The sequence below is a fragment of the Pleurodeles waltl genome, chromosome 2_2, assembly GCF_031143425.1.
Source record: "Pleurodeles waltl isolate 20211129_DDA chromosome 2_2, aPleWal1.hap1.20221129, whole genome shotgun sequence".
Lineage (NCBI taxonomy): Eukaryota > Metazoa > Chordata > Amphibia > Caudata > Salamandridae > Pleurodeles > Pleurodeles waltl.
In genome coordinates, this window is record NC_090439.1 from 514,206,557 (window position 1) to 514,218,832 (window position 12,276).

The following is a 12,276-nucleotide window of genomic DNA, read 5'->3' on the forward strand; positions in this document are numbered from 1 at the left end:
TTAGAGTTCAAAAACTTTTTTGGGGGGGGGGGGGTTTTGACAGTGTTTGTTACAATGTTGAGGGCCTGGTAGCTCCCACAACAATAAAGTGTTACAAAAGCCATGCCAAAACAAGACACGCATTGATGAAACTAAAAGACTTATAAAAATATGTCCGATCAGTTGGCTTTGTCAGTGTTTGTTTATTTTCAAGCTTCCCATATTCGCGTTGAAAATGGTTACACTGATTTTCCATTAGAAATATTTTTGGGAAATACTAGCATGCATCAACACATTTTACTAAATGACACTTCATTTGCATATAATCAGAGAGCATTCTGGGAGCATTATACTTAGCCTCATAGCCTAAACTTTTCAAACATGTGTATACACGTTTTTTTTTTTTTTTTGTACTGGAACCAACGTCAGTAGTGAAGTGTGACCTTAAAACATTTATTTACAGCACTCACCCTAATAATGAAGGCTTTCAAATAATGAACCATAAATACAAGTTCGAACAGCATTATCTTTTGGAAACACATTACCTCAACTGCAGAGCTTTCCACTCTCTGTAAACAGGCAGCAAAAGGGTTTGTGCTGCAGGGGGTTGGGCCTACTTGTCCCAAGGACAAAGTAAACATAAAAACGTGTTGCCCTTGACCCCAAACAAGATGTCCTGGGCGTCGGGCTATAGGAATTCCACATCCCTGGCTTACATGCACTACTGCCACACATAGATAGATTCTGTCTTGCAAGCTAATGTATCATTATCTCATGACATGAATTTCTACAATGTGAAAATAACAGCTATTTTTCTATGGCCAATGCTGTGCATTGTGCCATGGAGTTCCAAAAAAAGGCTGGAATAACCATTATTAGGCAAGGGTAAACTATGCAGCGAGTAGGGGCAAAGGATGCAACTTTATGCCAAGCATTACCATAATTATGACAGGGCTAGCAATATAAAAAGTGGGCACTATCTTGCCACAAATGCTCACAATATGGCAAAAATGAATTTACCACCAATATTTCAAAATGAGCTTTTTGCCAGGGATTAGGCCATCAGGTCACAGATACCCCCAAATATGGCTAGAAGTATCACTGTGAAATGTTCAACATTTTGCCAGAAAGGGGCTGTGGACACAGTCAGTTTGCAGCGATCTACCACCAATATTCCAGGGCCTACATACAAAGCAATTTACAAGTGACAGAAACAATTTAATAAGGAGGCGGTCACTTATATCTCTTTTCTGCTGAAATTTACCAGCCAGTCCTCACCATTTCTAAGGGTACAGCAGTGCAGGCTCCACCCTCCTCCTGGACCAACATGTACACTTAGCTGTTTCTTGTCTCACACTTACTGGGGTGGATAGTTAGGGGTGTGGATGTAGGTCTAAGAAAAGCACTCTAGCTAGAATGCAGACAAAGATATGTAGGTTTGTGCAAAAGAACGTCCCTGGGGAGCTGCTCAAGACTTTCCTGTTCCAAGTGTACATCTTGGTGACTGATAAATGAAAAGTGGCACAGCTTACTGCACACTAGGCAGATTGCACAGGAGCAGGATTTTCACTTAGATAAGCTTAGCTGATGGGCTCCGACTGCTCTGTTGGAGGTGCTATGGTCTGTCTCCTTAGAAATTAAAAATGAGGGCAGACTGTCAGGGGAGTGACTCCTCGTGTAATGCACAAAGACAGCTGTTGGGAACCAGGCTTCATGTCAGATGCAGGCAGAGTACTGGGAGATGGACTCCAGGTGGGTGCTGAGGGAGAGTTATTCTGATCCCAGCAAGCCATTGGTGGTCAGACTCCCTGCAAGCTGATGTTTGCTGAGATTTTGATTAAAAAGGGCCAAGTGGAGGCTGCATGTACAGTCAGCCATCTACTGAGACCACTAAGAGAAAGTAATTTGGACTGCAGGCCACTAGGGAGATGTTAACTGTGTGCACGAGGCAGATTCTGAAATGGAGGGTACAGGGGAACTCATAAATCCAGAAGAAAAGAGTTTGCAAGACCCAGCTCAGGCTTATGGCTTAATTTAGCCACTGTGAGAATAGGGGCCAGGCAGGAAGCGGCACTTCTGCGTGGTGCGGCCGGCTTCCTCGTGTGACTGACCCCATAGACCCGACACCCAAAAATAACTAATAGCTGATTCAGCTGGCCAGACATCAATGAAAAAAGGGTGCAATATGTGAGGTTCTTTGCCACTACACAGCACAGCCACTCTCTTTTTACATGCAAGCTTTATCTTTGAAAACACACTAGGTGCCCTGTCGGACTCATTCAGAAGGCTAAGGGGCCTGCAAGGACTACTGGGCCATAATCGTGGGGGTTGAAGGCTTTTCCACTGCTGATCCAGGACCTGTCTTGCTATGGCTCTGAAAATGGGTACAATGCTTTCCACGCTTGATTCTCAGTGGTAGCAAGGTAAAGGTAATCACAAATATCTCAAGGAGGTTAATATGGAAGCATTAACCTCCTTGGGGGCACTGGAATCAACTCCCACCCACCCCCCCCCAGCAGTGCAATAGGATCAATGTCCAGCCCAATGTTTCTCTTCATAGGAAAAAGTACTTCAATTACCCCTCCTCCTGTCCATTTATAAATACCTCCCTATTTGGATGCCTCCCCTTCAGGTTCAGAGTCCTAAGAAAGTCTAAAGGTGCAGCTTGTGCCTCCCTCATTTGGTCCTAGTTTGCTGGAGCGGCACAAGGTTGCGATTGACCCATCACCAGTAGCAGGATCTCCCCAGATGCAGGGAGCTTTCCTGTGGCATACAGCAGTTTTCCAGAGAGCTGTGAGGCTGTCGGTAGTGCTGCACATTACTCTGAGGGTTACAGCAGGAATAGGAATCATAGGATAGCATGGGAATCTGTTGGTGGCCCACTTCTGAGTAGCTACCTGTGGGTCTCGGCTAACTTCGACACTTTGATGAGTACCTGACTCCCAGTGTGGTTAATTCTGATACTCCAGTGAGTATTAGCCACTTCTGGATCGTGACGGCCACACACCTCCAGATGATGATTCTTCAGTGTGGCGGAAGCTAGGTGCCACCTTCTGAACACAGTGCCTCAAAGCAGTAACCTCTATTCTCACGATGCAACACAGGGGTACTGGTCCTAACCCAAAAGCAAACCTGGTCGTTGTGGTACTCACACAGTTCAACTGTGTGGCACATGGGCCACCAGCAGGCACTTATCCTGGTTTCAGTTGAGTCTACCACTCAGGCACACAGCTCCAGGTGCCTTGGTAGCTACAATGGGGACAGGTGATGAAAATCGTACTGCCCTGTCCAGCAAGATCGCAATTTCTTTGATTTCCTTGCTTAGCAAGTCTCTGTCAGGCGAACCCTACACGCCAGGTTAAATTACGGCAGGCCCTTCAATGAACAGCTTCTCCTGCAGGGTTGGCACTTCCTTCCCTTGCGAACAGGTAGGATGTCTTGGCATCCAGGACACTCCAGTAATTCCCCCTTCAGATTGGACTCCAGGAGATGTTTGCTCACCTTCGGGGAGTTGGATTTCAGTGCAAAACCAACCCTTCACTGCATAGTGGTTTCTGAGAACTCTGCAGAGTAACCTTCCTCTGCAGAAAAGACTAAAACAACGAACAATGAACCATACCAATTATGCAGCCAGAGGATGTATGTTCCAGGACTGCTTCTTTGGAACCTTTTTTGATTGGTCCCCCTATCATGTATCCTGGCGAGGCCAACTTCCAGACCTGAACTTTGTCTGAGATGCTGCTCTAACCTGTAAGTAAGTCTCCAGGTGCAGTGCCATCCACATAAGTACAAACAGGTGAGAAGACTGCACCCAGGTATTTATTACACCTCCTAACAGAGATCAGAAACAGAGACAAGAATATGTGCCCCTTCAAAGGGCTTCTTACAGTACCAGCACATACTGTAGGCCTCATCTTTCAATTCCTGCCATCTAACTAAGCTGCTAAAATCAGAGTCATTTATAGCCTAATGTATCAGGAAGGTACAGGCACTACTAAAGAAAGCCTGCCTCCTCTTTCCACAATAAAGCTTCTGGTGTCCTCCATAGCCCCCCTTCTATGATATGGCAGCAATACACATAAGCTGGATCACTTTATCACTAACACAAACAGACAGTCTGTAGGAGCGCATTAATATCTATAAGTACAAAGTCCTGTGACTATAATTCACTTAGAAAGGTAAGCTGCAACCACTGCTCTCCACCCAGGTATTCCTCCGTCATTAAGAGGGTGTGTCCATCCTGGTTCAAAACCAATCACTGTCAAAGCCCGGGCCTAAGCCAAGGTGCGCACACAAGATTAGTGCGCAGTAAGACCAACAAAATCAAAACCCAGGTTCACAGGTCCATGCGACTGCACTGCATAAACAGATCATTGAAAATAATACAATTATATTAAGGTAACTCGTCGGTGCAGCAAGGTTCTACGGGGAAGGAGGGACAAGTTATTTTTCAGTCTTCAAAAATGTTAGCCTTTGTTGCAGACAATTGTTTAGCATAATTATTTAATTCCTAGGCATGTTTGCCTTCTGGTTACAAAAATGTGAGATATCATCTTGGCATACTCAAGCCTTTTTATATAAACTGCTCTTGTATAAATTGTAACAGGGTGCAATTGTGCTACTGTAACACATGCTTCATTGATATTGTCAAGTGTCTCCATATTGTGGTATAAAACAATGAAAACAAAATTTTAAAATTTAAAAAACACAAATATGTTATGGTAGGAGTGGCAAAAATGTGAGTTTTGAAGGTCAATTGTAAATCAATCATATCGCAGGACCAGAACACTGTGACTTTCAAAAGCCTGAAGAACTACACACATTATCAAAGCTAAAACACCCAAATAGACTCCTGTTCTTCAGCTTCAAATAAAATGGAGGAAAACACATGCAACTCTCAAGCCACTCTCCATCCTATGGCAAGTCATCACACCAAGACTCCAAGATATGAGCTGATTGGGGGTCAGTTCCTCCCATCACTTATCTGGTTTACTTAAATTGCATGATTCTCTTCAACCCCACTGAAGAGAAACCACAAGTAGTGGGAAAAGTCATCCAATTCTCATTTGATGACACAAATGCCACCTTAATCGTTATTTTGAAATAGCAGGAAACAGACCAGAACCAGTTATGGTTAAAGTGGATATATTTCTTGAAAATGTACAGTTATCTGCACGTGTGTCACTAAATGTTGGTTACCCACTACTTTGTTCTCAGGATGCAACACTATTATGACCAATGTATTACTACAATGGACATAACATCAGACAGTTGTAGAACTCAAAGGCGAGTGTTGATATATTACAGCATGCCTCCTGGTAAGGCCTCTCAGATGTTTGTATGTAGTATAATCAACTACAGAACAACCTACCTCAAGAAATAATGTCAACTTACCAAACAGCTGGAAAACTCTAATGGCTATTGCTTATGCAAGCATGCCCCTTGGTGATATACTGCAGGGCACTATATCAAACTATATATTAACTTAACAAGGTATAGGAGTCACCACTGGATATGCTAAAGATACTTAACTGTGCTACAGTTATATGGGAACGTCATGCCATGTTTAAGGGATCACAAAGAAGAATTGAGAGGTTATGGGTGTATTGTTACTAGGATGTAAATGCTTGAGATAACATACATAGATGAAATCACAAACATGTTCTCAGCATTAATTTTGCAGCCTTGAAAAAGGAGACTACCTTGCAAAACATGTCTGCTGTTTTTCTGTTCTTTCTGAAATGGTTTGTTTCTTGGTTAACTTGCACACTGCAATTTGATCAATATATCTATGGACAGAGAAGGACTGATTTTCCTGGTCTATTGGAAAAGGTGTCTGCAGATGTAAATGTTACTGGTAGCCCCAGTAGCCCCAGTGGCCATCTGGCATCTTGGTGGTGCATCCTGGTGACCGGACCACTTATCTTAGTACCCGTTATTGAACATTTAGCTAGTTCTATACCTGACTTGAGGCATTCACACAAACACTGCCTCAATGTTTAAAGTCAGAGATTCTACTTGTGGACCCAACAAGCTCCAAAGAATTCCATTCAGCTGACTGTTCCCCATGTGACCACTCTCTGTTGCCTTCTCCAAAAAGTTTTAAACTCTGGGGCACAACTTAATTGTGGTCTGTGATGTACCCCGCAATTGAATAAATAAAAAAAAAGTCAAAAGCACCTTCTGCTATCTACAACTACAAAGATGTATACTACCTTTGCTACCTCCCCTGCATCCTATTAACCTATTACCGTTATGCTAGCAGTGGCAGATTGGGTCACAGTAATCCCATATGCATGAGCATACCAGCTAAACCATCTAACTACAAAAGGCTTACCATCATGGACTCATCTGGTGGCTGAAACAATGAAAATACCCCAGCCCTACCATCTGAACATTATGCTTGCTACAAAAAACACAAACCATTGGCAACAAAACTCCACAATAGAGAGCCCCATCCCACCAAACGAGGATACTATAGAAATATTACTGCATCAAAAGCATATTGTCTGCTATACCGACCTTACCGGTCACTTAACTTGCTACATAAAAGCAGCATGGAGGTAGAACTTTCAACTTTCACGCACCACCCTGCCTCCCACTTCGCCTTAGACTTCAAGAAAAAGTTTTGAGACTCTGGAGTGAACTACAAATCTTGTTCACACAGATCCTCCACCTTTACACTTACACAGCCTGTAATCAATCAAATTCTAAGTCTCACTGCGTAGATTCTTGTAGCACTTAGAAATTTATGCAAAGTGGTATTGAGTAGGACTATACAAAGCAATTAAAATAAATAGCATAAAAGAGAGGTTTAGGTCTCTCTACACAACAGAACTACCAAATTACAGGATTACTTGTGCTTGCTTTAAAAAGGTGTAGGTGAGGGGAAGTAGTCTGGACCTGGCACTCTCTCACCTCTGTGAATGCATAGTCAAAGAAACCTTTGCTTTTCACACCTTTCTTCCCACTAATATTTTAGGTTTGCTTGGCGTTTACATTCTGGCATTTGCAAGTCAGCGCTATCACTTCATTTGCCACAGTGGTCACTTCTCAACTTGTTTCCATAGTACTTTCCAAGACCATGGCTTCTGCATCTCAGCAGTCTCGAACAAACCATTTCTTCACATTAAAAGGGTTTACTTTCCTGAGATGTGCAGTAACATCATGAAGGGAGTAAACCATAACCCAGGATATAGCATTTTATATTACCCTATAATTTCAAATGGGCAAATTGCATCTTTTAAAATTATTATTAATGGTGGGAGATTACAAACTATAGTGTTTGTGCAAGATCGTAATTTTTCCCTTTTTAAGATTTCACCTATTTGTGACTAGAATGGTCTAGAAACCTGCTTTAGGGAGCACATCAATGAAACAATTACTTCCTGGCTTATTATTTCAATATGAACTAAGTAATCAAATAAAACGGGTTTCAACATTCCATTCCACACAAGAAGCGTCTACCTGTACCTTAAGGACTCCCTATGAGCGCAACATTGATTCTCTTTAAGAATGCCTTGCTGAGATCAAAGATGTGGAGTTCACCAAGCAACACATTCATGGATTCTCAGAAACTACTAAAACCGTGGCTTGGTAACAAAGTGAATCCATTCCTACTTGAACTGGACCTTAGAACTGATTGATGCCTAAGAACTTGTCCCATTGCATCTCTGCTTAATCATCACCTTGCTCGCTGTCAATTGTAACCCCACACAACCAGCACTTAAACCCTTCTTGAACAACAGCCTTCAAGCTGTAGCCCACCCCAACAAAGGTATTCACATGATAGCACACACTCACCTACAATCAATCAAAGCATTGGATGCCTCTGTCTGTTTGCATCACATTCAAAATCTGGATCAGTACCTATATGGTAGTCAATTCAAGAGCTTCATCAGACCTTTCAGCCAAGATTACGATCGTCTACAAATCACACTTACATTTGCAGGCTTGACATCTGAGAATTCAGGAAGCAGAAAACAAAACATGAAACCTTCTCCTGCTCCACACGGAGGGTCTGAAACTCCACCTTCATTTAGATCCAAGAACCACCATCCATTCGTCACTTCCAAAGGCTTAACACCAAACTCTTCAAACACCTCAGAGCAGTGACCATCCAGTGTAGTGGGCCTGATAGCCTTGGTGTGAATCGTTCTCTTTTAAATATAACCCGTAATTACTACTGTATACCTCGATCCCCAACTTTTACCTAGTACAGCACTTCACCATCTCTTCCTCTTTTTCACCAACTGTATAAACATCATTCAGTTCTTCTCGGGCTAGATTTATGCTATATGAATCCAATTATGTTTCAGATATTTTGCAGCTCAAATTTAACTCAATAAAAGAAAGAAGACAGTTAAGATTCCTATAGATAATTATTACAGCTTTGTTACTTGGGTTTAACATATACTAACATTTTAAAAAGTTCTCTAGGGCAAACAGTAAGATTACTTGGGTTTGCTTAGTCTGAAGCAGGCATTACAAATGCATTAAATAAATCACTTTAATCCTCACAATGACCTTATTTAAATCTTTCAACATTATTCAGGCATTTAGGCAAATTACTACATTCTAGAGATGGAACCCGTTGGGACAAAAAGTGGAATCCCCGACTTTAAAACAGCGAGGCAGTGTTTGTGTGGATGCATCAAGTCAGGTACTGAACAGTTAGTTAAATGTACAGTAAGGGGTAGTAAGATTAGTGGCTCTGAAGCCTGAGTGCACCATCAAAACATCAAAATTCCACTGGGGCTACTGGTTAAATTGCCACTTCATGAAGTCTGAAGACAGTAAAATGCTTAGTCTTCACACCTCAATGTGCCCATGTTTTGGATACTACTTGGAGTCCGCACAATTGCTTGATGTTGTGAGAGCCATTACCTTGAACAGAGGCTGCATCTGTACTGCAGCCAGAAAATGACAACTGAAACTATTCCAAACTAGTTTTGAAACTCCATCCTACATGGCCTCAGGTCTAAGTTCTTCTTGGCCAAGTAAGTGAGTGTGCCACATAACTCTCACAGAGCTGCTGTAAGACCACAGATGTGTTTACATGGCAGTCAGTCTCCAAGAAAAGAACCACATCGCCTCAAGTCTGTAACTTGCTGGAGAAGAAGTGGGACTATACTTAGAAGCCTGCCTGCTTAAAGGGGAAAGAAAAGTATCTGGCTCTGCAGAACAGACTGTCCAGGAGGAGAGATCTGGCTTTGTGGGACAGCAACAAAGACAGTGATACACATACCAGCCATTGCCCTGCCAGACGGCATCCTTCGCTAAACAGGTAACAATGAGGCACAATCTCTAAAGACTCTGAGACTGTAAATGGGAGCAAAGCCACACTCTTATAAGGACTTATCTTTATTAGCTATACTCTTCGGCTAAATAGCTATATGAACTGATCTACCAGTTGCCATGGGGCAACAGTTTTTCAAACTTGCACCTGGGCCCAATTTTGCCTAAATCTGACTTGTGGAAGGGAACCACCCTATATCTGAGAAAAGGAGACACCGGAAATAGGGGAGGAGGGCACCCAGGTAGGTGCCACAATTCAGAAATGCCCAATGGGAGATTGTTTAGCCAAGGATCTAATAACCATCTAATTGTGTATTAGTTTGCACCATAGTGTTATTTAAAAAAAATAAAAATTAAAAAAAAAACACTTTATTTTCGAGGAGAAACAGTCATGTGGCAATCTAGATGGCCACACAAAGATTGCTCCCGAACTTCATGACAGCAATATATAAGTGGCAAATGGCATCAAGGTAAGAGGCAGAGGTAGAAGCAGCAGCAGCAGAAGACGGGAAGAACACCAGATTCTAAACTGGTGCCTTGATTGGAAATGGTGGCAGCGATGTACCTCATAACTGAAAAGTGTACTCCCATTTCTCCTGGGGAAATGCAGCACCGCACAGGATCATCTTTGGAGGTCGGATGGCAGATGTGAAAGGAAGTGTGGTGAAGGAACCCCCACGCCTCAGCATGGGCATATGAAAGGTGGGACTTTCGTTTGCTAACCCTGTGCCGAGAGGTCGCAATGGGCCGCAGCAACTGGGGTTACGTTTTCCTTAGACAAATGCATCAGCTGACTAAATAGAATACAGACGCTGTTGAGAAGTTAAAGTCCTCTGCCTGATAAAGACGTGTGCCTCTGCCCTGAGTTCCCAACTGTTTTGCTGTCTGGATCACTAATGCTGATTTTCTTTGGTCTAAGGCAAACACAGATCATGTGTGCCATGACACATGCCGGTCTCACATACTGCAGTCTTGTTGGACCTGGAGAGTGTTACACTCATATTGGTGGAAGGCTACAGCCTTCATCAGTAGTTAAGCAGCACAAGTGTGGTGGTAGCACATAAAGTGTAGTGTTCAGTAGTAGTGAACAGAACTTTGTACCCTGGTTCCCTGGAATGAGGGCTACAGGCTCATTCACCTTTTTAAGATTTCTGCTGTTGTCTGCTTAACTAATCCTTGTCCTACACTAGAAGTGGAATGCTGCACAGGATGGGAGTAGTGACTCTGCACTGGTTGTATGTGTTCCTAGGAAGGATACATTACAGGGATAAACGGATAAAGCAATACTGAAAATTTCATGTACCATGTGTATGTATGCTTGTGAGGAATACATGGCATGAAAGATTTAGTGCTGTGAAGCAGGTGAGCAATGAGAGGATTTGATGGGTGTATGTGTGTTTGCATGAAGTACATTACATAAAATGTAAAACATTGTGAAGCGCACAAGGTAAGCATGTGTGCTGGCAATGTGTTAGTAACACACCCTGATTAAATATGAAATAGGTTCCGTGCTGATCAGCCCACACCGAACAAGTTTGTTTACTGAATGTAATGGTAAAATTGCTGGACAATAAGTGTACAGTGAATGTACACTAAATAAATGTGCCTGTAATGGTACATCATATGGAGGACCCTTGGTTCCACTTTGGCACGCCCAGGCATGCCTGGTAAAGAAATAAGTAGGAGAGGAATACCTCTAGAAATATTTGTGTATTGTTGCATTTCTGTGAGGTGGTGGTTGGCACACACAATGGAGGGAAAATGAAGAGGTTCCCCTTACACTTCGAAAGACTGCTCTTTAATTCAATGAGAGATGGGGTTCATAATGGAATCATAAAGAGAAGGGTTGGGGTCTAGGATTATCCTTCTGATGCACATATTACTGTGGCTGACATCTAGGTTCGAACTCAGGTGACCCCCATGAATTGTGTTGTGGGACAATCAGCTTTGGAGTCTTGCCTGCTATGACAGACATCTTTGATGAGAAAAGAAGAAATAGAGAGGTGTCCACTTCAAAAGAAGCCGAACCTCAACATGAAAGTTCAAAGAATAAGACCCTAGATCACTTTTGATGTCTGAAAGAGGACTATGAGAAGGGGAGGTTGAGTCCCCAAAAATGTTCATCTGCCAAGCTTCCAGATGGGCTGTGGGAGAAAAGGAAGCTCTGCAAGACTTCTGCCTATGACCAGGACTGGGGGCAAAGGTCTGCTAGTATCCATGCTGGGTAAAGGGACACGACCCAGAAATCCAAGATCATCTGTCCTAGAGCTCGGCGCACCATCGCCTGCCTGCATGACAAGACAAGTGTATCCTGTGAGGAAGAGGTCCCTCACCCATTTAGGCGGTAAGCTATTGCTTTTATAGTTGCGCTGCCGCTTAAGAGTTTTACCCACACATCCTAGTGTACTTAAGGCTCAGCAGAACATTACACAGTAATTTTTCCCGCATGCAGGGAAAAGAGCATACGCTAGCTGCAGGGCAGCCTAGCAGAGGCTACACAAGAATCAATTTCCCACTAAATCATGTTACTAGTGTATTAACCTGAATTCTCATTCCAGCTCAAACTTTGCACAGCAAAGTTGAGTGCCTGATGCATTATGAGGTTTCTCAGATAGGGAAGTGTGAATGATCATGCCAACAGAGGATGAGAAAGGAAGATGAGGAAAGGCAGAAGCAAAAAGTAGGGTTAGTGGGTGACTTCATGTTACAGGCACACCATTTTCAGTACAGCATTCTTATTTCTCCAAATTAATGCATTTTATGGGGTTGTTGCATATGTTTAATTGAGGTAGTCTGGCTTGGACACTGCAGTAGAACATTAATCCACTCAGCTAGCTTACTCGCTGTGTTTCCTGGTTAATTGGATCTGCTAGTAAGAAGGGAGAGTGTGTTAAGACTTGTTTGCACGTTTGTGAAGCATGTAGATCGAAGGGCAATTCCACTGATGTCATCATTATCCTAACTAAAAAAATTAAAAACTCAAAAATCCTACCTCTTTTT

At 42.7% G+C, this 12,276-nt stretch overlaps 1 protein-coding gene across 1 annotated transcript in view; it reads right to left on the bottom strand.

Annotated features, from left to right (window-relative positions):
- OSBPL1A (oxysterol binding protein like 1A) overlaps positions 1 to 12,276 on the bottom strand; it is a 1,294,449-nt gene that overhangs the window by 1,248,967 nt on the left and 33,206 nt on the right. The window lies entirely within an intron of this gene.